The sequence below is a fragment of the Cygnus atratus genome, chromosome 17 (assembly GCF_013377495.2).
Source record: "Cygnus atratus isolate AKBS03 ecotype Queensland, Australia chromosome 17, CAtr_DNAZoo_HiC_assembly, whole genome shotgun sequence".
Classification (NCBI taxonomy): Eukaryota; Metazoa; Chordata; class Aves; order Anseriformes; family Anatidae; genus Cygnus; species Cygnus atratus.
In genome coordinates this window covers 2,941,842-2,967,675 of record NC_066378.1, presented here as the reverse complement: position 1 = coordinate 2,967,675, position 25,834 = coordinate 2,941,842, and the positions used below count along the sequence as shown (strand labels likewise).

General features: G+C 43.6%; 2 long non-coding RNA genes across 3 annotated transcripts; both read right to left on the bottom strand.

Annotated features, from left to right (window-relative positions):
* Positions 1–3,121: 3,121 nt before the first annotated feature.
* Positions 3,122–8,593, bottom strand: LOC118252949 (uncharacterized). 2 transcript variants are annotated; one of them, XR_004780297.2, is made up of 3 exons: positions 8,492–8,593; positions 3,714–3,824; positions 3,122–3,580 (listed from the first exon to the last, which is right to left on the bottom strand). It is a non-coding gene; the product is annotated as an uncharacterized LOC118252949 (long non-coding RNA). The 2 variants fall into 2 exon arrangements; XR_004780296.2 differs by having other exon boundaries at positions 3,714–3,821; positions 8,492–8,585.
* An 873-nt stretch (positions 8,594–9,466) lies between these two features.
* Positions 9,467–24,678, bottom strand: LOC118252950 (uncharacterized). Its single transcript, XR_004780298.2, has 6 exons — positions 24,625–24,678; positions 20,363–20,653; positions 16,483–16,656; positions 15,797–15,930; positions 10,066–10,318; positions 9,467–9,572 (listed from the first exon to the last, which is right to left on the bottom strand). It is a non-coding gene; the product is annotated as an uncharacterized LOC118252950 (long non-coding RNA).
* Between the last annotated feature and the right edge of the window lie 1,156 nt (positions 24,679–25,834).

Genomic DNA, 25,834 nt, shown 5'->3' with positions numbered 1-25,834 from the left:
CTAATATTCAGTAATTTATTTAGTGTCGTGAGTACCAAAAAGCACAGACTTCTGCAGTGGTTCTGCTTGAGCTCAGCGGGCCATTACATCGACGTGGAGTCGCAGATTTCAGACTGACAACTAGTTAAAGCTTTATATCCAGCTCAACTTCCAAATTCTGTTTATGGCCTGGAAGGTCACTCCCGGCCATGACTCCTCTTCTCTCACCAGTCTTTCCATTTCTGTTTCACAGGGAATTTTCCTATCGTGGGGGAGGGAGCCCCATGATAAATATGACTACTTCGTGCTCTCAGTAGCTGCCATGTGCACAATTATCTGTATAAGCACCAAATGACTTCTTGCCCTAAGACGGGCCTGAAATCTCTCTTCCAAATGTAGTTTCTGTTTTGTTTTGTTTTTTGACGGTACAAGCCTGTGCAACAGACCCAAGAGCCGGATGGGTCATTGTGCACGGAGACAGGCAGACAAGGGAGCTGACCAAAACACATGCAGTATGCGGGACCACCAAAGATGACCCTAAATTAGACCACCCAGTCACTTTGTTGGCTCTATTTTGAGGAGCCAGGATCTCAGAGCAGAAAGCAGTGTCCTCACCCGAGTTCCTTGGCCTGCGTTTTAGACCATCGCGTATCTCCAGTGACTTCCTGCTACTGACCTCTTACAATAAATCATCCTAGCCAGCCTCCCTCCCTCCCTCCTGGCAACATCCTGTTCCTTCCTAAAAAAAGAAACCCTCCCACTCACAATTCCAAGGTTCGATATCAATCTTAAATAAATGCCTCTCCGGACTCAGCTGCATTCCCTAAGCCACCTTATCTCCTGCCTCTCTAGAATGGCTGCAGATTCAAGATGCATACGCAGAAGCCTTTTGTGCTTTTTTGCATTTCAATTCTACCCTAGTGTCTTCTTTCCTTTCCCCACTTTTTCTTACAGAGAAGAAAATTATGTTCAGGAGAACATAAACTGCAATATAAATGTGCGCTTATTTTTACTTCTGAAAGGGAAAAAATGAAAGCCCAAAAAAGAGACTGAGCTGGAGTTTTTTTATACGAAATACAGTGAGAAGAGACCCTGCAGGAGAGGTTCTGTTGCATCGTCTCCCTTGCCTTGGCTTCCCTCACTTTATGGCTTGGGTGGAAGAAAACTCTTGTCAATATATATCTAGCTATCAGAATACTTTCTTCAGCATCCAGAAGCAGAGGACCAGCTGTGTCCATCACCTGTCCACTTCCCAGCCAAGGCCTGGCTTGAACTAGGCTTTGCCAACCACAGTGATGACTGGTTCATGTTGGACTGCATTTGATTTTCACTCAGGAACTTTTTCCCCATATTCTTCATTATTTCATCACTTCCATAACCCTTTTTGTTAACATATTTCTCTCCACCCCCAAAACCTTATGCCTAATGCTCTTCAGGTTACAATCCTTCCAAATGGAAATTACTCAAAAGCAATGACATTTGTCTGCTTACATTTCACATCTGTATCAGTATCTGTGGGATACTGGTGCTTACCTGCTCACCTGCTTCTTTTTACCTTCCTTTGCTCTTCACTCATCCTTCCTTGCCTTTACAAACTACCAAAATGCTTGTGACCAGCTAACCAACTCCCTGGACTCCATTTCAATCTTTTTCTCACTTGAGAAGAATTCCTTGGGTCTTCCCAGACTTGTATCTCTCTCTCTCTCTTTTTAAAATGTAAGAGTAATTGACTAATTCATTAGCAGTTCACTTGATTACTGAGCCAGTGATCATCTATAAGAAAAGCAGCCATGAGCTAGCAGGCTTCCTAGTTAGAGGAAAAAGCTGGAGAAGAAGCAAAGAAAATGGGTTTTTAGTCAGAAAGACAAAAGGGGGTGAATAAGATGGCATGGCAGCCTCCTAAAATGCCCTCAGAGTTTATAAAGTAATCTTATTCCAGCACTCACATCCCTCGGATGCCCTCCTTCTCCTTATCATCCAACTCACTCAACCATGTCACTGACATATGTACTTAGCAGCAGTTATCGTCAGTGGCACATAAATAAATGGCAGGTATCAAAGAATCAAGGTCGTCAACTCATCATGAATATTTCAGAGAGAAGCAACATGAAAAGCTCAAGTGTCCCAGCCTCTCAGATTTCCAACAGAAGGAAGAAAATACAAACCACACGCACACAGGCACGCGCGCACACATACACTAGGTCTGCTGGCTTGGCCATCACATGCACGTAGTTCATTTCAAGGCAATACCACATATGTTCCAAGACAATCTGTCATATTTTAAAAATATATAAATATATATTATACATCTCCTCTGTATAATGTGCAAACTCTAAGCAGCTGGCAAGAGGGCAGTGGTGATTTAATGCAAGAGAACTGCGCTTTGCTGAAGGGGCTAGGGACTAGATAGCTTGGGCTGTAACAAGAAGCCTCTTTGACAAAGGCGCAGAGTGGCATCTTTTCACACAATTATATGTGGGTCACATTAACCTCTGCTGTGCAGGATTCCCTTGAGCTGCTTCTGTCTGCACGGCTCTGCAAAGAAATCAAAGCGGAAATTCCTCTCTCCCTCTCTTTCGCTGTGTAGGGTGATGTAGGGAAGTGATGGAGAGGGAGAAGGGGTTCCCAGCTCGTCACACAAGGCTGTGGGCAGGGGCATGGACCAGGTCAGAAACGTAACGAACTTCCTGGTTAACTGAGGGGCAAACTCCACACCTCAGGACCAAGCAGTTTCATTAATCAGGTACATGAATCAGTGGACATATTTGAGATTTCGAGCTGTTTAGAGCATTATAATATTAGGATATACATGTGTATATAGCTGAAGAGATGTTAAGTTTTGTTTTCAGCATATATGCCAGATGCTCTTTGGAAACTATTTGAATTTTGTTCTGTTGATGCAGAGACAGACGGATGGAAGAAGGCAGACAAGACATTTTTTCTCAGACTGGAGATACAAATTTTCTCCTGTCAAATAAAACTCAGATTTGCAAACGGAAATTTCATCAAAGCCATCAGGATTTATTAAACAAAGCAAAGGTTTCTTTAACCAAATCATTTGGGCATTCCACTGTGTTCTGGATTTTTTTTGTTTGATTTATTTATCAGACAACTCCATTCCTGGGAATGTGTCAGCAAACTTTCAATGAGATTAGTTTTCCACTTTCTAGTGCCTTGAAAGTTTGTTCTTTTCATAGATTTTTTTTTTTTCCAGGTACCTCACCATATTCTTCAGCGTACCTCTGTATTTAGATGGTTTGATGTGGTATAGAGCAAATGATCTTTATGTTCCGTGGCAAACTGGATTTAAATGACAACATCTTCTAGATTTGACAAAGTCACCATGAAATTCTGCTTTCATTTATATTAAAATGGGATCTTTCTCAACAAACTCATTACGGAAATGAAAGATACATTCCTTGAAGTGACAACTGATACTTACACTGTCATTCAGCTCGAATTATTTTGTTCGTTCCCACATTTTCAGTACCAGGATGCTGCAGGATTTTGAACTTGCAAAACACAAGAAGCTGGAAAAGTCTTTGAAGATGGCTGGAAACTGTGAGATAAGGACACAGATTGGAAGTGTCTGCCAAGACACCTAAAATTGAAGATTAAGACCAACAATTTTAGAGGTATTTGAGCATTTTTTACATGCTGAGATCACTTCCAGATCATGATCTGATATTTTAAAGTACACAGTCGCATTACCAGAATCTGTAATTGCTGCTCACCTTTCACCTTCTGTTGCTCATTTCCCCTCCATGCCAAAGTGCTCTTTCCACTCATTTCTGCCAGCAAAACTGTGTGACCAGGCTCTGAACCAGACTGAGGAAATTTTCCTGCTTTAAACAAACAAACAAACACAACAAACTTATTTTATTTTATTTCATTTCATTTCATTTTATTTTTTGTGAGGTTAGCTTGCTCCTCCCATCTGGTTCCCAACCACATGAGTAGTTTTGCCAGCACAGCAGTACTAACAAGAGGCCAGGAGACAACATCTTAAACCAATGTTACCACCAAACAATTTGTAATATCAAACCACAGGCTAAATCTCAACTAAGAGCTTTTCGGGTTTAGAGTGAACACCTCTATTAGGATGAATTAAGCACTTCACAGAGTTCAGAGCTGCAGTTTCAATGTACTTCAAATCTCTATTTTCAACACTCAGCCCTGAAACAGAAATGGCCTGAAAGAAACCAGACAGGAAGACCATTAATTCCAGGTTTCTGTAGACAAGTGTTTTTGTGCATACGTTGTGTTTAATACAAAAGCACACCCCTGCACTGCAGTCACTGTCACTGCACTGTACTGTAGAGACATCAGAGCTACCTTAAAATTAGCTAGCACAGGTCCTGATAACCATCTAGTCTCAACAGCACAGGCTCAGCATGGGCTAATTTGTTCTGACAAGATTATTTGCAAATTAGGTGAGGAGGTCAGACGACTGCCCTATAACCGCATTAAAATGCAGTAAACATTGGCTCCAAGTTCATACCCTTCCTACATTTTAAATGTTTTTCATGGGGCATTCACTTCATGTTCCCCCCTCAGTGCCAAGTTTCACCCACTCTCAGGCCTAGTTTCAGCCAAGAATACATTTAAATGCCCTGCTCAGCCCGATATTACAGGTGTCTGTCGATGCACGTCAGGAGTCTTTCAGTTGAAGGGTATCAAATAGATCCTCAGCTGGGAAGACTCATGAGTGGTGATGTTAAACACCATATGGAAACCGGATCACTGGAATTAGACATGTAAAACCAAGGAGGATGGGAACAGGTTTTGTCCAGAACTATCAAAAAAAAAAAAAAAAAAGCCTTCTGGATGTTTCTACATCACATCTCTGCTAGATACATACCCTGCTCCATCTGGAAGGCTAAACTAGTCGGATGATGTTACTGCGAGAGCAATTTTGGACTGCAAACAGAACATCCTACTCTGTTATGCTTTGCAAAAGGTCTGTCTCTGTTTTGTCATGCGGAGGCATGAGCTGCCTGTCAGTGAAATGAGTGGAGTACTGTGGGATTTCCCAAGCAAAATGATTCAAAACCCCCGGACTCACATGAACCCATCCAGATGTCTCAACAGTTTGTCCTGCCACACAGCATGAGCATGCCCACATGACAGTCTGAGCCGAAAGAGGACTCATGCTTGTCTTTAATTCTCACCTTCGCAGGCTATTTGGAAATCACGTTTCTGGATTTGTATGCCTTATTTTTGGAAGGAAAACACCCCTTGAGTCTGGGGAGCCCTAAAAGAAGCAAGACTGGCTGGCTAGAGACATTTCATGTCCTGCAAAAAACAAGGTACAAGGGTAACATCCCCTTAATCTTACTGGTATGTAGAAATGGTGTCTGACCACTCACACCTGGTCCCATTGTAGTCATGTCCTACGTGTCGATGTATGTCGACAGGCTGGACACAAAAGCAGGCATACACACTAGACTGACAAAAAACAGTGAAACCTTCCAGTGGAGTCATAAGGGCAGAAGGATGCAAGAAGCACTTGGAACAAGAATAAGAAATGCTATACAGGGTCAGACCAAAAATCAACCTAGCTCGGTACCTGATATATACAAGTAGACAGGAGCAGACACTTAGAGAAAAACAAACAAACAAACAAACAAAAAACCAAACAAAACAGGTCCTCACAGGACTGACCTTTCCCTGTTTTACCTGGCCATTGTTTCAATAATGCTTAAAGGCAGCCTACAACAGGTGGCTAGCGCTACCATCAACGGAGCCACCCTCCATTTACACATCTGAATGTGCTCTGGACGTATTTGTGCTTTTGGCCATTGTGTAACTTTCCAATGACTTCCGCAATTTACGTAGCCACTAATGTCACAAATTATTTCCTTGTATTTGTTTTAAACTTATTACCTAAAGGGTTCTTCTGGTCCTCGTGACTCCAAAGCCTCCTTATGAGAGCTTCTGCCCTGTTACTGCAGTGAAGTCTCCCTCCCTCTAATCCTGACACCTGTTTTCTTTCCCTGACACACTGGGTGCATTTCTGACAAAGGAAGATGAACGCAGTATAGATTTCTCCACCTGGGCCAGTATCAGTAGGAAACCTTTAGAGTTAATAATAAGAAATAGAGATTTCCAAGGCATGATTCACATTATCGTGAAGTGAATCATTAAACAGGAACATGGATGACTAAATCATGTAAGCAACCGCAATGTAAACACCTAAACTCAGTTAAAAGAAATCCCACCTTCTGTCTTTGCTAAGACTCCTCTTCATTACAGCTTAGTGTCATGCACTCCGATTAGTTTCTTGTCATTTTGGGTGCTTTAACAGGAGTGAATACTCTCCTCACAATATCCTTACTTTCAATGCCACTTTCTTCTCCTGATTTTCCTTCTTCTGTCTCTTTTCAGTGGTCTTGTTTTCCACCAGTCACACCAGCTGGTATGGCTCACAAACTTACTTATCTCACAAACTTACTACCCAGCAGTCCCACTACTGAGAGTAATCCTCTTGTCCCCCCCAAAATAGTTTTCTAACGCTGCATTACCCTGTCCAGAAGAACCTTTGTGAAAGCCAGCTACAGATGTTCTCAGATAGCTCTGATGAACTAGGTTTAAATGACAAGTAGGGTTGTCTGTACAGAACAAAAGCTTCAGGTGTCCCAAAAATTCATTCAGCTTTTTAGCATAATCATGACCTCCCAGCACCAAAACATAATGACACATACACAGAAATTAACTTGGCTAGCTACTAAATCAAAGCTACGAAAGAGCCTTTTACATCACGCAAGGAACAAGCCTCTCTTACAACCTTGTCATATAAATGGCTTTCATTAGACTCCTGTTCACCAATTTGGGGCAGTTCCAAAAGATGTGGGGAAAGACACAGTGCCAAGATCCCGATGTGCTCCTTGAGAATGTCCCATGACCCTACCCCATCTCATGTATCTGAATAAGGACCTGAATCCCTAACTCATTACTCTGGTGTTAAAATGGCCTGGGGATGGGGCAGTCCGTCAGGTAGGCAGATCTGAAGCCATTTAAGACTAAATTATAATTCTTAGAGTAATTCTCCAAGCTTTTTAGGTAAAGTGCTGAATTGGTTTCTGCCTGTGAAAATCTGACGTATGAAGAGGTTGCCCCACCAGAAGGTGACAAAACCCAGATGCCACACTGACTTGACACTGGGTTTACAGCACTCTACAGAGAGGAAGCAACTTCCCCTTGATCAGGCAACACCCAGGACCTCTCCTGCATCACTGAACACTCAGAAGCTCCCCATCCCACTTACCTCCCCTTAGACAAAATGAAATGTTGTCCCTTATGCATCGTTCATCAAAGCCATACCCCATAATTAATAGCATCATTTGTTCAGGGGATTTCAATAGGTACTGAAATCCAAAGCATCAATTCAGCATTGTCTCAACCCAGCCTGGGTAGATAAAAATATGCCAGGAAGACTTTCACGGACGTGTGACACAGGAATCATTGTCCTTCGAAAAAGGGGTTTAAAGGTGTTTCAGAGCTATGAGATACTGCAAACTAGGTTCTCAGCTCCAGCACAGATGATACTACTGAGGGGTGTTACATGAGGGGGTCACCTTTTTGGTATTTTGAGGCAACACTGTGGACTGGGACTGTCTTCACAGGAAAGGAAACAGCCACAGTTACAGCAAATACCAAAGCTCCAAACAAGCAACAAATTAGGAGCAGCCAGGTTCACTGCAGGCCTGGTCACGCTCCCTTTTCCTCTGGAACACCTCCCAGCCCAGCAGCAGAAACAACAGAGTGGCTCTTGTGAAGAGGCTGTTGTCCAAATCAGAGGTTCAACCCAGACCTCACCAAGCCAGTAACACAGGACTCAGCTGGAAACCCTTTCTCCCCAGCGCTGCAGCAGACAATGGCTTGCCCCAGCGCAAGATCTCAGTCTTCTTCTTACAACTCTGCAGCTTCTCTGGAACAGTTTTTTGGGGCCTGTGGTTTTCAGCAAATAGGAATTTAAAGAACAAAACCTTGGTTCATTACATCATGGCTCCAGTAACGTCTAGGAACATTTTACATTTGATAAAATCTCCCCAGATTACCTTCTGAAAGCCTGCGGTCAAGTCACATGGCTGGAAACACAAGAATGATGTAAGTAACCACTGAATAGCCCAGAGATCAGTTCTCTCATGATGCTAGCACAGAAGCTTGGGAGAGGCATCACATCTCCTTCAAGGGAGCATGGTAATTAGCTGAAGTCAAGGAACTGCTATGTCTATGCAGGGACAGGAAGAATGGCCTGGAGTTATACATGTTTAGTCTCACTTTGCAGGAATATTGGGTCCAAGGTTGTTTGCAGTGCCTACTCTCTGCACTAGTGCAGTCCAGCCTTATCTAGTGTCCCAGTTTCCTGGGGGTACATTGTCCCACCTCCTGTCAGTGTGGTTTGGAAGCTCTCTGGGGAAAGAACATGCAAAACACACCTTTCACTGTGAGTTTGTACAGTGTGAGACTTTGCTCTCAATCCAGGTTCTTAAAACAAGGTTGAACCTACCTTAAAGGTGAGGACTGACATCTGAAGCTTGGATGTATGGGTGGACAGATGATCCACCAGAGCAGATAGTCAGAGGGCATCTCTTCCAGACTGTTAAACCTGGACAAAAATGGCAGAGGAAACAGGGAGATGAAAAATGCCATGGAAGAACCTGAAGTAAACTTTTCCAATAAACGATTACTCTAAAGGGAATCTCTGTTTCATCCTTGTGCATTCTGCCTTCAGGAGAAAAAACACTTTCGCAATCTATTATTTACAGGATAAGCCTGTGCTTTGGTGGGTACTATCCTCTGCCTTTCAGAGACAAAGTGTGAACCTCCAATCTTCAAGTAAAGCCACGTAAGCACAATCTGTACAGCTAACAATGGAAGGATGGGCAGGAGTCACCTTTAAATTCTGACCTCAGGTGACTTCTCTGATGTCAGAAAGTCAAAGATAAATTAAGGCATAATAACCAAGAATGCTGATTGCCAGACTGTACTTGCTACCCACTAGTTCATGCTGCTTCTCATCAGAGCAATGTCACCGTAAGACTTTTATTCATCTGAGAAAACAGGAGTGACAGCAGCTCTTTGTTGTGATTGGCCTCTAAGCTTCCCTTGTCACACCATAATTAGTTAGCTGGATTGCTTTATCGCAATTGGGGTATTTCATTTGCAAGTGCATTTGGATGGCTAATTCAAATATAAGTCTCAAAAGCAGAGAATAATACAATGTTACAAGCCCTACAAATGAGACGTTTCTCTTAAATAGGTGGCTTATCCATTCTGCCTACTTTCTGTTATGGACTTATGGTCTTTATTTTTGCTCTGTAGACTCAAATCAGTTGGAGCTTTTATTGTAAGTGAAAGAGTCGGGGACAGTACCTGTCTCAAAGAGCTATTTAAAACAGGTAATAGGTAAGAAAAAAAAATTAATACTAGTTCCTCCTCTTTACAAATCAGGAGAAGAACCACAAGGAGATGAAATGACTTGCCTGCTCTCATTTCAGCTGAATCAGGTCTCACAGCTCTGGGTAATGACTCAGCCAGAAGACCACCCTTCCTCTTCAACAGTTGCTGGAGGTCTGAATGCGAATAGCCTGCCAAAGGAGGGAATATATTGTTCACAGAGCTGAAGATTTCTGGATACCCTGAGGCTTTGCCACAAACCATCCCCCCTCCCTGCCTTGGCACAGGATCTTTGTCAAAGCAGCTAAAGATAAATGCTCGAGCCTGGTGTTGTTCCCAGTGGCCCATCTGCAAGCTTCAGTGCTAACTTCCTGGTAGGTGCCTCCCTTTCAAACTGGAATCCAATTTACAAAGCCTTTAATTTTAAACTTTCTCATCACTGACTTAATAAAACTAAATGACAGGTAATGGTCCCAGAAGCCAGGAACTATTAGATCCTTCTCAACACTAATAAGGGCTGATCAGACGCTTGTGCACTCTTTTTCCAGCTCACAAAAGCCCAGCTCCCCAAGGACTCTGCCACCGGGGGAGAAACAGGAAACCAACCCTCTCACAGGCAGGTGAAGAAGGGCAAGAAAAGAAAGAAGAAAAAGAAAACGGGAAAAAAACGACATCAACACAAACACTTTAAACTGGAAATGGGTAGCAAGATCGCTGTGGATAATGCCTGTGGATAATCTCTTCCTGGAGTTCATTTGGGGCCCACGTGCTCGCTCCATTTCCCCACCAGGGCACTGGGGGCTCTCAGAGGCGCTACAGGCATCGTGGCTACGCAGAGGCATGGAGCAAACCGGCTCTGATTTCTGCCCAAAGGCATCAGTGTCATACCGGTCGGGATGTCAGCTCGGGAGAATGTCAAGGCAGCAGTCACGGTGTGCTGTCACAAAGAGAAATAGATATCATTTCAAACACACAGCTCTGGAGAGAGGAGGGAGAAGCAGAAAAGAGAATCCCATAATGCACTTTTAGGGGGGGAAGAAATAGAGGAGGAGGCTTAACTCTGCTTTGGCCACACCAGAGGAGGCAGAAGCAGAGGATGCTCCATATCCTAACAGCCAGTGTGCCCCTAGGCTGGGAGGGGCAGGTGGGATGCTCCAGAATAGGCCTGATTCTTTGCTCTTTATTCACTTTTGGATTGAAAGAAGGAGCTGGAATCAGCCTCCGAGAATTATTTCCTGCTTTGTGGTCTTCCTTGGCAAACCAGAAGCTGTGGGCTTAGCCTGTAGCACAAAGGAGACGGATAGTGATGTGGTGGCAATGAACTGGATTCCAGTGGTTTTCTGTCCTCTTCAACACCTCCACACCTCCATGATAAAGGAGGCTTAAACCCAACCTCATTCCTACTCCAATTGTCTTAGTAAGAATCAGACCTTACAGTCTTCACATCCCAGGCCTAAGGCAGCCTTACATACATTGTGTTACAGCCTTTCAAGGTGAGTGTTACAGTCATATCTTCCCCATTACATAAAACCAGCAAGGTTACATGGCCTTTATCTGAAGACACTTCTCTTCAGCTGCCATGGGGGTGAATAGACTACACTGTTCCTGTAGCCATTAAGTTCTTAGGCCTTGTTTTGCAAAGGGGAAGAAAGAGAGAATCTTCACTTCAGTCCCTTTCCCAGACAACAGAGTATGTAACCATATTTTCAAAGGAAGAAACACTTTTGAAATAAGACCTTTCGGTACCACAAAAATGCCATCCAAGAGCACATGTATTTTAACAAAAAGAGTGGACTGAATTACAGTTTGAGATAAACATGACATTTCCAAGACCTGATTATTCCTCCTTCCCCATAAAACATTTGCTTTCTGCCCATATGCACAAAGGGAACAGCACCAAGGAGTCTCAGGCTCCGTCTTTGAAGGCATCCTAGTGGAAGGCTTGGAGATGACAGAATGAGCTTATCTTATTACAAACACACACACACGATATCTGTGTAACTTTTTTGATATACAAAGTCTGTATCACAGAAAGCCCTGGAGCCTGTTGCAATATAATTAATGTGATAGGAAATCTTGTACTGGAGCACAGCCAGGATTTTCATCACACTCAAGCCTCACTCAGTAACCACTGGACTTTCCATTCCTCCCTCAGCCACCCACCTTATTTGTCTTTCCTTCCCAATTCCTCTGAAGCACCTTTTAAACCGTATTGACATGATTGTTAGCTATAGTAGCATGCTGAATCTATGAAGGACTCTCTGTCTGGAGCAAATTCCTTGCTTGCTGGCTCGTCTCTAGCCTAAATCAAGGCTCTCTTATCCTTGCACATGACACTAGCTCATATAGCCTTGAAACCTCTCACTTCCCTATTCCCATCAGACATTTTTATATTTAAAATGGTTCCTCCTTCCTCACCCCCGTCCTTTTCTTCCCAAGTTTGGCTTTCCACATACAATTCTTCCAGCATTTCTAAACAGGGAGAAATCTCCCAAGACCCTGCATTATGCTAGTTACCCTATACTTTGCCCTGTACTCTGGATCTCTCTCTGATAATAAGGTGCATACACTGTATATCACAGCTGTAGAAAGAAAGGGGATGTATACATGTGGCCTCTTCTAAGTGTAATACACAGGTCTGGATCCTCTCCCAACATCTGCTCTTAGTCTGGACAAAGGGAATGAAAGATCTTACAAGGTCTGTAGCTTGTGTAAGAAAGATCTCATGAAGAATTGCAATAGCATACTCCTAACCCATGGGAAATGGGTATGGACAGCCTCTTGGAACGAGGTGTAACCTTGACAGGGATGCTTCATCTTGCAACACTAGCTTTTTCACTACGCTTTTTAGTAGTAAATAGCAAATAGCATTTGTATTGCTTCTTACAACACTGCACTGCTGGACAGATGAAAATATCTGTAGCCCATAACAGACAGGATTACTAAAGGGGCTTTCCACATCCACACAATAAATGGACAGTAGGGTGAAGAAAATAAGCTGGTAGCTGGGGTTACATTGTTTAAAACATTGTTTATCCAAATGTTTTTAATCTTTTGGGAAAACGTGAACATTTTTTTGCTCTATAATGATTCTATGATTCTATTTCTACCTTCTGGTCACCAGTGGGCTAACACCAAGCTGTCACCCTCATCAAGGTGCTGGTTCATATCATCCAAAATCTGCTTCCACAGCAGAACATAAGTTACCCCTTGCTGGTAGTTTTGAGTTACCCTGGCTCTGAAGAAATGCAGCTCTTAACACTAATTATTCTTCCTTGTCCCCTTTACAGGATTTCTGTTCCTAATTAGAATGTAAATGTAACTGTGGCTTTTCTAACTGTCCATGTAAAGCCTGATACTTAGGTAAATTCATAGGAGTATATAAAACTGTTTGGAAACACTGAGCTTTATATCCATGTTTTAATATTAAATATGATAATGTTTAGGCTAGAACCTAATATTTTAATAATATTTTAGGCTAGAACAAAGCACATGGTAAATTCCTAAAGCCTGTAAGCCAGCTTGCTTTTCACAGGACAAGATGGCAATACAAGGTTCACTGTAACACCACCAGTTTTAAAACACCCAAATAAAATAGAATAAAAGTTCTAAATGCCCTATTCCTATGGAAATCCTGAATATCAAACCTTTGAGGCCCTGGGGGAATTCCCAAAAGCCAGGGTTACCCTAAATCTGTAACTGAACGCTTGGATAACTGTTTTACCCTGTTGGAGCTCTCTCTCCTCTAGCAATGAGCTCTACCGCAGGCTACCGTACATCCCTGGATAAGTGCTCTTTACCCAGACCCCAGTTTTGTCTTTGTCGGGTTTCACCACTTTAGACACTCTCCTGGGATTCCAGTTTGTTGTAGCTGTATCTGTGCTTGGACCCTTATGAGAAGTGCAGGCAAACAACTCTCAAATATTAATCTGAGGTGCACTGAAGTTCCTGGGTAGGAAAATATAAGTCCTCACCACACAATATAGACCATGCAGGTACAAAAGCAAGGCTGGCAGGTCTCCTTTCATAAACAACAATAATCTTTAAAATTCAGGCTAGGTGTTTCACCCGTCATAGAAAAATAACAGCCTAAAAGAGTGTTTCTCAGAACAGCTGAGTTGCTGTACTGATTCTGCTCCCACCTCTTTTTTAGATTCAAGGCAAATTTTTCAAAACCCAGGCCTCAGTTCTGCGTCTGCAAAAGGGACGCAACAGCCACACATCTCTCTTGGTCTCCTCCTCACCATTTGCAGTCTTGTCCAAGCATTTCACAAGAAATGGCGAGGCCTAGTGCAATGACTTCAGCTGGTGTCTTACGGGAGTGGCAAATACCAATTTCTAAGAGAGGAGCTTTTTGTCCCAGTAAATTGAGAACAAAAGATGAGATACTGTAATTTGGACAAATACAGAATAACACTCATTTCTGTGCCATGGCCAATTTGATTTCAGGAGAGCTGTACAGCATATGCATGATGCAGCTGGATTCTGCTTTGCGAAGCAGAGCCCTGAGAAGTTTTGCAGAGAATATTAGCAGCAGAATCTCACTGGTTGTTACAAGCTGTGATCTCCTTAGACTATTATTTTATTAAGGAAAAGCACATCTCTTGGAAATCTTCCTCCCTTCTTCCCTCCTGCGACTTTCCTTCTTGAGTTCCCAGGACTATTTAATAAGGCATAGCTTTCAAAGGAGCAGCAGCATGACCAGATGGTCTAGCGAAATACAGCTTGTAAAAAACAAATTCTCCATGAGTAGAAAACTTGGGATGCACGTGTCCCCTTGAAACAGCTCTAAATGTGGATTTTGAGGCACACCATGTAAGGATACGATGAGGGCCTGGGCTGCTTTCTATCTGGTACCTACCCAGTCCCACATATGACACACACTTATCCTTTTCATTGCTCCTTGTCTTTTCAAACCACACAACAGTGTCATTGTTCAGATGGCAACTTCACAGCAAAAGGCAATCGTCACATCCCTCAGCTGGAATTGGCTGCAGTTCAGATTTCAAAGCCCAGAGCAAGGTTTTTTCACTGAAGCTTTTCTTCTGGGAGCACGCTGACAGGCCAAATGGCTTACCCTCAAATGTGCCAGGCCATAATAAAATCACCAGTCACCCAGGATCTTCTCCAGACCAGACAAAGGTACAGCAAGGGCAGGGAAAACAGATGCCCTGCAAATACCAGAAAATCATGTGGTGTTTACTAGGACTCTCAGCCTCGTTCCTGCCACTCTGCTGGAGCAGCTCCAGGCGCTCAGGGTTCACACTGGACTGACTCCAGTTTAAACGACAATGTAATAATTTATGTGCATCTCCATGCTTTGGTTTTAAAACCTACAATTAAAAGGATACAGGGACACAGTAATTTCCTCCATGAATCAGACCTGTGGGCCCGTTAACGCAGGATCCTACTCATTACACTGGTAAGTGGAAAGCTGACAACATAGTTCTCTCTGTCCTAGTATTTGGGAAATTGGTGCTTTAAGAAGGATGACACAGGAAACTGGAAGTCAGAAGTGACAAAAAAGAAAGCTTTGCTGAGAAGAACAGTGAGCTCCTCCTGCAGTACTTCCAGAATATCTGTAAAGCATGCACGGTTCAGCCTGTGGGCAGCAAAAGAATAAATTTCCATTTGATAAAGAATTTTGTATTTTCATTACTTACTTATGTTTTGCTTTGGAAAAGACCCCCAAAAGCTCAGTATTTCCTCCACAACTTTATTTTGAGCCCACTGAAATATGTTGCAAATGTTTTATGCTCTACTACATACTACTAGAAAGAGAAGCAAAAAACAAAACACCACTTGGAAAGAAAAAGAACAACTAAATAAAAACAATGGCTTCAACCCGTTCAGGCTCATCTCTGAGCAACAATAATGTTGCCCTGAAGAAAAAAAAAAAGTCAAATCAATGTGATTTCTTCAACCATTTAATTTTTGCCAGAATGTCATTTTCCAATGGAAAACCACACTGTCAAAATGTTTCTGACTAATTCTATGTACAATAGTTCCTAGAGAGCATCTATGTGAGCTGTGATAATTAGGACAAGATTTTCAAAAAATTACATTGCCGTGAGGAAATTCAATGCTTGCACATGGAATATAAGGCCATTCCTACCATTGTTTTCACCTTGAGCTTTGGACAACTTCTGGACAACTTACTGTCAGCCAAGAGATGTAGCTTATTACAGAGGAAACATCAAATAGCGTCTGCCATGCAAACTTTATTCTCAGTCTGTCTTGTTTAGCTGTTTTCTCTTAAAAAGTCATTAGACTGAAAGTAAATGGTCACTCTTTATGGACTGAAAACACTGTGTATCCTTAGTTCATCAGCACAAAGAACACAAAACATAATGGATGGTTATCTTGTCTAGATGCCAATTAAACTTCTATAAATGTGACCAGAAATTATTCTTACCAGCTCAGGAGAATCCTTTCTGGGGAAGATATTTCAGTGCTAACAGCTTTTGATTACATGAAAAATACTGTGCAGAAGTACTTTGTCAAGACATCTTGATAATCCAGCTGCCGATGCCAACCAGACAGGGGAATCTGAGAAGGGAATGAACAAATATGTAAGCATTTGTACAAGATGGCGAGCTCTGGGACAGCTTGAAAAGCAGAGCTGTGCAGCTGCCCTGCCTTAGCAGGAGCTTCTCCACAAAATACTTCTTCCACAGCTATTTTCTACCAGTGGCAAGTTATTCCTGGCCTACAAGAGCAGTGAATTGCTTCCTCCCTCCTGGCCCCACACTGGCTCAGCTTCTTGGCCAGAAAGCAGAGGTATGAGGCCATTCTCTGTCTCTCTTCACCCTTTTCCCACCCAGAAGCTCTTTTTGAGCATTCCCACCTGCTCCTCCATGCTCAAATACAAGGTTGAGATAATATATGTAGCGACATACTTGCTGTTTTAGCTCCCCAGGATAAATACTCTGCTTGACTCAGGATGGTGGTCCCAGAGCACAGGGAAATATTAACATAAAAATGTGCAATTCCCACCTCCTCCAACACGTTTTTATATTTTCCATGCCCTTTCAAGCCTCTTCAAACATTCAATTTAGGTTCTGTTTATAACTTGGCTGAGAGATACTGTCAGCTGTTTACCTGCACCAACTCCGCTTGTCCATTCCTCTGTACAACATAGGCAAACCCAATCCAGCTGAATGACACGTTCCTCTGCTGGGCTGGAAATGGCTTTCAGATATGACTGAAGGCTAGAAAGGTCCTTATCTCCACACTTCAAAGGGCCTCCTTCCATTTGACAAGTTGGTGTCTCCCCTGGATAATTTGAAAATCTTATTCTCAACGGTTTTAAGCCTTTTGATCTTCATAAAAGCCAGGTCACAGAACATCTTATACCGTATGCCTTGAGGAATGCCATAAACTCTGAGCTGTTGCCACATCCAGGCCTCCGTACCTCTAATCTCGCAGTATTTATGAGCTCATATTTTCTTTGAAGGGACACAATCTACTTGAAAATCTTGTATTAAAATCACAAATGTCTGTACCAGTGCCTGCATTTTACATTAGTAAAAGGGGAATAAAATACATAATCTACTCATTTTTCTCCCACCAGTCCAACCTTTAAGTCATTTGCATTTACGTCCTCACCAGTAACAAAAGCAGATGAGGAAATTTCCAGCCAGTTTTGTTCTCTGGGCAGTGCTGCACATGCCAGTTCTACAGACGTCACATTGCGAATATTGCAGGGGAGTATTTTCATCTTAATAAAGACAATGCCAATCTGGTGTCTTTAAAATACATGCACAAATCTATTTCTTTTAGAAACACTTTGTAAGGCTGTTAAAATTGCAGGATATAAGCTCATTGATGACGTATATTAAAAAAACTCAGAAGATCAAAAGCAGAATGAAAGGGATTTATTTCTACACTCTCTTACAACATCTTCTTTTATCCATCTGTCTATGTGTCAGTATTTCTGAAAGTGCTTTTCATCACCTTGTTATCTTAGGGCCTGATCTCCATCCCTAGCACTGAACACCCCAGAGGTGCGGAGGGCCCTCACAACTTCACTCAGTACATTCAGAGCCAAGAGCATCAACCCTGAACTGATGTCAGCCTTGCCTGGTCTGGCCACAGCGTCATGAATACTGCCCATAGCTATCACCAAACGTACCCTTCTGCATTTTCCAAAGTCTGGACATGGAGCTTGGCTGGGTTAGAGAAAGTGGTAACATATCCTGAACTCAGGACACTCCTGAGCTCAAGGATTCACATGGCGCACTGAAGGAATGTGCCACAGATATAAAATCAGGCCTCTAAGATCTCAAACACAAAATGGGTCTAGCACCAAGGTAACATTTCCACTGCTGCTAGAAGAACTGAAAAACAAGCTTCTTTCCAGCTTTGTTATCAGAGTATTTCAGCATAGATAAAGACAAACTATTTATGTAGCCCTATTTTGAGATGTGGGAAAGCAAGCAAATATCCTTCCTTTTCTGGATCTGCCACCCATGCAAGATGTGTGAACAGTTAATTCTTATTCCTGTCTGCTTGAAGAGGAAGATCAAGCTCTGCCTCTCTTCCTCCCCAAAAGAACAGTGAATCATGACAACTTCTGGCTTTTTTACTATTTAAGTCAAGCACAACACAGATCTTTTTACAAACAATGCCATGGAGTTAGTTCCCTCCTTCCTACTGGGTCAATACTTGTACAGAGACAGAAGGCTTGATCTGTTTTATGGTGATGCTTCACATGTCATGGAGTATTCCCCATCTCTCCTCCAAAAAGTGACAACAAGCAAGTACATCCCAAGTCATGGGGGAAAAGATGATGAATGTAAAGGGAATCTATTGGAATTATGCTGCATTACAGAGTAAGGGAGAAATGCTTCATATCATTAAATTTCTCATGTGTCTAGTGCATTTGTCTAGAACATAACATTGGGGAAAAAATAAAAAAAATCATCACACAATCAATAGGAAGGGAGGAAAGACTGATAAAATTTACACCGCCCCAAAATTAAGAGCACCTCAGATTTTGACATCACCCTTTTCTTCCCCTTTTAAGGGCAGGTTAAGGCAAGTAACAAAATTTTATACACACCACAAAGAAAGACAGGGAAGGGAAATAAAAAAAAAAAGGAAAGAAAAGAAAAGAAATCACAGGGCCTATGGGATGAATTTAGAAAACAAAACAAAACAAAACATAAAAAGGGTATTCCCCCTGCCAGCTGTCAGAGACTTGAAGGCACCTGGTACAACCTTCATCGATAAAGGCTCAGATCCGTATCATTAGGAGACAGCTCCACAGGTTTGAGGTCTAATTTATGGTTTTCAGATTGCCAGCTGTGACATAATTCACTGGGCAGCAAGACTGAGGTCAATATACGTTTAAGTAAAAAGGTTTTTCGTAAGCCTGTGGGGTCAATCAGGAAAAGCTGTCATTATTGCATGGGAGGGAAGCCGGGGAGAACGGATGGGCTGGCAGGCGGAGAAGTGACCAAGCAGTCAATTCCCGTTAAGTAACCGAGGCTGTTTTATTGCTAAATAGCAGTCTAGCAACAAAGCGCATCCTGGAGCATCTGAGCCAAAGGATCCACTCCCTTGGAAAGAAATACTCCACCAAGTCTCCTGTCCCTTCTTCCCTGATACCCTCTAAGCAGCTTCTTCCCAGACGCACAGATGGAAGATGCACAATTCAGGTAACTACTAAAGCACCTGGACAGAGCTCACTTCAAGCAATTTAAGGTCCCTGTGTATGAGAAAAGCATGATGCAGGCCCTGCCCATCTCCTACATCATGGATTCAGCAGCCTGTCCAACTTGAAAGGTAAGGCCTCTCAGACACTGAAGTTCCAAGTTTTACTTACACCTACCTTGCAGCCGCGGTGATGTCATTTATTGTAAGACAAAATGCTTCTGCTTAGTAACAACCTACATATCCATACTTAAGCTGCAAAATTCCTTGTGGACTGTTCTGGGGAAAAAATCATGGCATCTAGACTAACTGACATAGACTAGTTTATGTCCACTCCTTGAAGGAGAATGCTCTCTGGTGAAGACAGGCTTAGTTAAGTGTTCCGTGGCCAAGTCTGAAACCTGCAATACACATTACTGACCCAAGCCAGGCTTATATATGAGAAGAAAACCGGTCTTTGTGGTCAGTCCTCACTTCCTTAGAAAACTGTAGCACTAGCAGTGCCTGCTCAAGTTGCCAAGATGAGATCTGGATCATTAAAGCCACACTGAGGAGACTGAACTGGAGTCCCTGTTCATGTCTGCACCACTCTAAAGCAACACAACCATTTGTTTAACCTGACAAACATCAACAGGAATCGGGCATGGGGTACAGAAGGAAAAGTGCCCTGTTGGCGCAGAGAGGGTGGGAAAGGCTGTCAAGGTTGAGTAGGTAGTTTCAATAGTTTTTACTATTTGTACAGAAATGCAAAATGGCGAGAAGAGTTGAAACGCAATGCCAATCCAGCCCAAAGTATTAACGGGGTGACTACAAACAGATAAAGTATAGAAATTCATCTTCTCGTAGACTGTCTATGGTTAGACCTGGTAGCTGGAATCATTCAACAGGCTCTTGGTAAGATCTTAGCTGGCTGCCTGCACAAAAAAAGCCTGGGAAGCTGCTCTCCAGCCAAACTAGCTTGGAAAGCAGAGTTACTCACCAAGATTGTACCCGTGCTGTTCCAGAGAGCATGGATGTGCCCATACAGTCCAGCTTGGTTTGGCACAAGAAGGTGGCTGCACAAACAGTGGTCAGAATGAGGTCCAAAAACAAGACCATTGCTCCCACAAGTGAAGATGGCACGACAAAAGAGACAGGCCACCACAGGCAACTAACTGAGGCAGGGCATAACAAATACAAGTTTGCTTTCTAGGTCCAGGCCATAACTGCTGACAGGGCTGGCATGTCCTAAGAAGTCACTAAAGAAGAAGGCCAGGTTTCACCCACGAGCAGAAATGTGTACTATGACTTTTCAGTTCTAATGCAAGACCTCACTCTGACTCACCACATGAGCTGGTTACTGTTCACACTCAGCTTCAAATTTACTTTCCCTTCAGTTTGCTGGAGGGAAAGTATGTTGGCATTCGTTTCTTCTCCTTCTTTGGCTGCTCGAATCCATGTCTTTACAGTACAGAACGGGCCTTTTTCTCCATACTTGGAGGGTTCTCCGCTGTGCATAGGACTTGGGGATGCTGAGAGCACCTTCCAGAAAACCCCTTGCTGCCCACATTCTCAGAGGCTTCTGCAGCTGCTTCCTGAGACTCTGAGGTTTCTGTTCCAGGTAGCTGGGTCATTTCTGTTTCAAAAAAAAACAGCCTGAAAGCAACACTTTTATAAAACCATTAGGCATATTAAAGAAAAATATGATAGCACATCCATTTCAGACATAAGCTCTCTTGAGAAACAGGTATGAGTTGTTGGTTCAGGCCTCTGCTTTGAATAACTGAAATGTAAAGGAGCACATGGGGGTTTAGAAGCATTTGATTTCAGCGTGGGACTCGGGAACTCAGCTCTTGCACAGCCATGACTGAAGATTAGGTACACCCACTATCTCTGGGCTGAGCACTTTCATTACATAGCATTTAGGATGGACTTTTGAGAATCTCAGCTGCAAGGTGCACACAAGATTCAAGTATTTTCCTCATTATTATTGCAGAGGCCGTAAATGGCAAAAGCAGCTCATGTTTTCTCCTGGTTTCTAACTTGCGGGAAAGCTCGTTATCAGCAGGGCATCCTTGAAACTGCAACCAAGAGCATTAACTTTTAATATTTAATGTATTCCTCAGGCTCTGGGAGAGCAATGTGAGAAATATCCCGTAAAAATCTATTAGTGTTAATAAAATACCACCCAACAGGTTGTCCATTATCAGCAATTAAAGTTTTCAAAGCAGGTCAGATAACTCCCTGGAATGATTTGTGTGGCCTTTACATCCGTTCTTTTCCTTCTTCCATTTTTTTTTCTTTATTAAACTTTCTCAACTCTTTTTTCCTCCCTCCCACAGCACAGTCTGAGCCCTAACCAGTGAATTATAGCACTAATGAGGTGTTTATACTCTCTGCCCATCAATCACAGATGTGTGTGAGTGAAAGCGCCAGCCGATAGTCGGGAAGTGCTGCAGCCTTTGCTGCAGCCAAAAGAATATTAGACTGTAGCTAGATAAATCCCCTGCTCTTTTCCTTTGTTGCTCATGGCCACAGCGCAAGAGCAAACACACTCCACCTGATTTTCTACCCCCTGAAAAAGTGAGGACATCCCTGTAGTTCACATCTATAACCTTCTCCCATCCCATTTGCCTCACTTTACCCCTTACCCAGAGCAATGCATCCCTACAAAGTGACAGCCCTAACAACTAAAGGAGCAGCTAAGTTATGGTGCAGTGAAATAAGGCAATAGCTACCCCCAGTTCCTGTGACACAACAGAGCTTACTGTTGGCACCCCTCTCCTATTTCAGTGCTTTTCTCATCTTTTCATTGTTGATGTCTGGCTACAAGTCCCCAGAACAAAAATCTGCTAGTGTGCTGGTGGCAACACCCTGAAAGATGAACACCAAAACCATAATTACAAATCAGTTAATTTAAGATTTATGTTTTTTAATTATTGTTTTTAAGCACACTTGGATGTTTAATAGTGAGGCTTTGGCTTTCTCACTGGCTCTCTCACCTTACAGAAAATTAACAAATCTAAATGAATGAATACCCATGTTTGCAGAGAACTCAAATAACTTTACACCTACACAAATGAAGTAATGAAATGAGGTCTCTGTGGTCTCAGTTTAGCATAACCTAGCAGAGAGTGGGCCAAACCCGGATGGGGTGTTCATGAAGAACTCAAGGTGTGTTTACTGCAGCCTTAGAGGTCCCAGAAGAAGACAAAGAGCTTCTGGCTGGTGCTCCAGCAGCCTGGCACAGGAGTAGGAAGTCTCCGACATGATCTTTAAGAAAGGGAGTTGTGAGCAGAGACGGAGTTAAAGGGATGCTGCCACGGCTGCAGAACTAAAATCAGTTCCTCTAAAGCAGCTGCTTCTGCCCTGGTTTGAGAGCAGGATCCTCGCAAACCTGAGCCCCCCATACTGCCCATAAGGGGAGCCAGGAGGCAGACGGCTGGGTGCCACTACGCTACTGTAGCCCAGAGCAGGGTGTGCAGTGCTGGAGCCTTCTCCCAAGGAGCTGTGGCTTTAACCTCACCTCAGCTCCTACGAGGGTGGAGCAAGCAGTTTTTCCTCATCCTGTTGAACAATTAGTAGGTAGGGCTTGTCTATTATTCCTAAAGAAAATTGTGTTTTCACTTGGACGTGGTTGTTTTCTATGGTGCTTTTTGGAGCAGTATCCCCCCCCACCCGTGGATTTTACAAAAATAGCTATCAATCATCCCATTTCCCCCCTTCCCACCATATTTCTCTCTTTCTCTTCTCCCAGGATCCTGTTCCTTCTCTTCTGGTGCATGCTCCATTCCTGTAAATAAAGCTTTCTCCATCTCCTGTACCTTTGGGTGCAGCCCCACACTTAAAGGCAATCCCCAGGGTGCTGCTTCTCTGCCCTTGCTCCACAGCTGCTCACCCATCGCTGCATCATCCTTTGGGGATGTTTCACTTCATTTGCCACAGGAGGGTTCTTGTCTTTCCCCAGGTTCATGGCTAGGGCAGAGGGTTTTAACTCTTTTCAATCTGTACCCCCCCAGCATTTTGTAAGGAAGTCACAGGTCCTTGTGCAGCCAATTCACACCTACGGACAGAAACCACGCTCTCCTTAGCTACTTTTTACAAACCCCTTCCCTGTTATCCAGGCCAGGATCACGTTGAAAAACCTGATAACTTATCCCAACGGGAATAAAAGCCTTACTGCTGGGCCAGACCCCCCCAGGAACCTGCTGCAGACTCTGGAGGGGCATCGCCCGCGCACCCTGAGATGGCTCACCTGGCCCCAGGGACACGCACATTGATAAGCAACACTGACAACATCACCCAGGGGCCAAACTGCTTTCAGCACTCACACAAATGCATCTGAAAGTAGCTTGGGTGCCTCCCCTCCCGCGCTGTGTGCTGTATGGGCATCTGGCTTTCTGAATTGGTAGGGAGGGGGATGAGAAGAGTAGGGAGGCAGACACTGGGTCTGTGGTGAGCAACGGGGAGCGGGGGCTTGGCAGCTCATCGTAGCAGAGCAGGAAGTCTTAATACTTGGAGCCAGTTGAGTAACCTCACTGACGACCTTCCATCGTAGGCGCCAGTGCTCTCACACAGGGGGAAAAAGCAGGAGGAGAGAGAGAAACAGAAGCTGAGAGAACGTGGTGCAAATAGCACAGCACACAGCCAGAAGGGACATCACGCTCCCCAAATTATATCTGCACGTATGGGAATTGCTGGGAGGGGGGGGGGGAGGGGGGCAGCAGATTCTCTTCCCTGGTGCACCTGGTCATAGATGTGATTTCTGCTCTTAAGGGTTAAGTTTATATTTATGCACCAAAACAAGTGGTTGCATTTTCTCAAGAACTTGGCGTGTTGGGAAAATGTGGCTTTGAGCGTCCCAAGGGCTATATGCAAATCACGGGGTAGGTGTGTCGTGCGGTCTCAGCCCTGAATCATTCAGACTGGTGACACGACCAGAGCACGCTACAGCTCCCTGACTCACATGCCCAGGATTCCTTCCTACGGAAACCAGAGCGTGGGAGGGGAGCAAACAGAAATGGTGCGCAGCCACATCTCGCAGCTGGGAAGAGAGGAGACAGTCTTCAACGCAAGAGTTGGGAAACGCCGAATATCCCACAGTTTAGCTGAAGCCCCAGGGAGCTACTGGGTGAGAAGTTCCCCTAAGAACTCAAGTTCTTATAAATCTTGTCTTCTTCTGACATCCCAGGCAACAATAGGACAGAGGGAACACGGGTGTCCTACTTTACCAAGTCCACGAATGAGGCAATCTCTTTGGTTACATTTCACATATTTTTCTGTTGCTGGAATTGAGCACTCAAAATATAATTTGTCACCAAAATATTTAAAATACCTTTTTTCTCCCACTTTGTCTGGTGTAATGAAGGAGTTTAACAGAGCTTAGCAAATCATTTCCTTCCATCACAGAAACGAAGCCACCTCTAAGGAGGAATATCTGCTTAACAACACAACAGCTTCTACAGTGGAAGAATACATACAGGTGCAAATGCCCATGTATGTTTTGAGACAATGTGTGCAAGCACGTGCAAGAGAGCCCCCAAACTCCTCTGGTGAACCCTCCTGCCCACAGCTCCCCACCCTACCTGCCTGCCAGAGCACTCTTACCTTGCAGCAGGGTCAGCAGAGAAGAACGTGCCGCCATGCACACGACGGAGCCTGGGAAAGAGGGGGGAGAGCGTGGGCAGCACTGTGGTTTATGGGTAAGAATTCCATGTTTAGGACAATACTAGAAGTCAGCTGAAAATCATTAAGTTTGGTCACTTGAGTGCTTTTGAAATCCATGCCCCAGACATGAGTCTGAGGCAGCCCTGCTGCAGGGTGACTCATGCGGTGAGCATGCGAGCATCATACATACAGAAGGACCCATACAACAGAAGCAGCTGTGTAGGGTGTAAAACAACAAAAAAATTCTAATTAAGGTCACCCTTAAATATGTCACAGCTGACACTGGCACTGCTACACTGCACATCAATTTTCCTTGCACTGTAGCCAGGATGGCAAAACATGCACTCTCCAAAGTCAACACAGGCAGTTTGGACAATGCCCAAGAACCCATATGTTGGGCTTACTCCAGCAAGGCTAGGCAGAAATGGCCAGCTCACAGCCAAAAGCTGTATTGCCACAACTCTGGATAAGCATGGAGCCAGCCTGGGCAAGCTGGAGTGAAAGGCGTCGATTCTATGCCACCAACACAAATTCTGTGAGCAATGCTGAATTTCTCCTGCCTGTAGAATTAGGCTGTATATGGAAATGAGAGCCAGCATGGGAGCAGGGAGAAGAGAACGAGGGGGAAGTCACACCCCATAATTTTAAGCCTCGAAAAGGTAGGGATTCAGTCCAAGCTAATTGTTTAAGTTCACTTTATATTTAACAAAGAAAGAAACTCATTGCCAGAATAGAATTTCTCTCATCTTGAATTGGATACGTGTTCCTCCCCACCTTTCTCTGTTAAAAAGAAAGGAAACAGAAAATTAGTTCAGTCTGAATACTTTAATACTGAAATCAGGTGAGATGAATCCTACCCTAAATGTCCTATCCAGGTGAGAGTGACACAGCCAGGAGGAGAATGCAGGAAGGCAGCTTCATTTCCTCATGCCCTGACACACCGTCTCCTCTTTCCGCCACCTTTACTGATGGTGATCATCACCCAGCGCCTCAAGAAATCAAACCAGCTCCTGACACCAGGATGACTGGGTAAGCGGCAAAGTCTGACTTGCAGGAATAAAGGCAGGAATTTTGGTAACACGGGGGTGAGAGGCAGTTGGTTAGTTCAAACAGCTCATACCAATTGCATGAGCTAGGGACAATTTCTCTT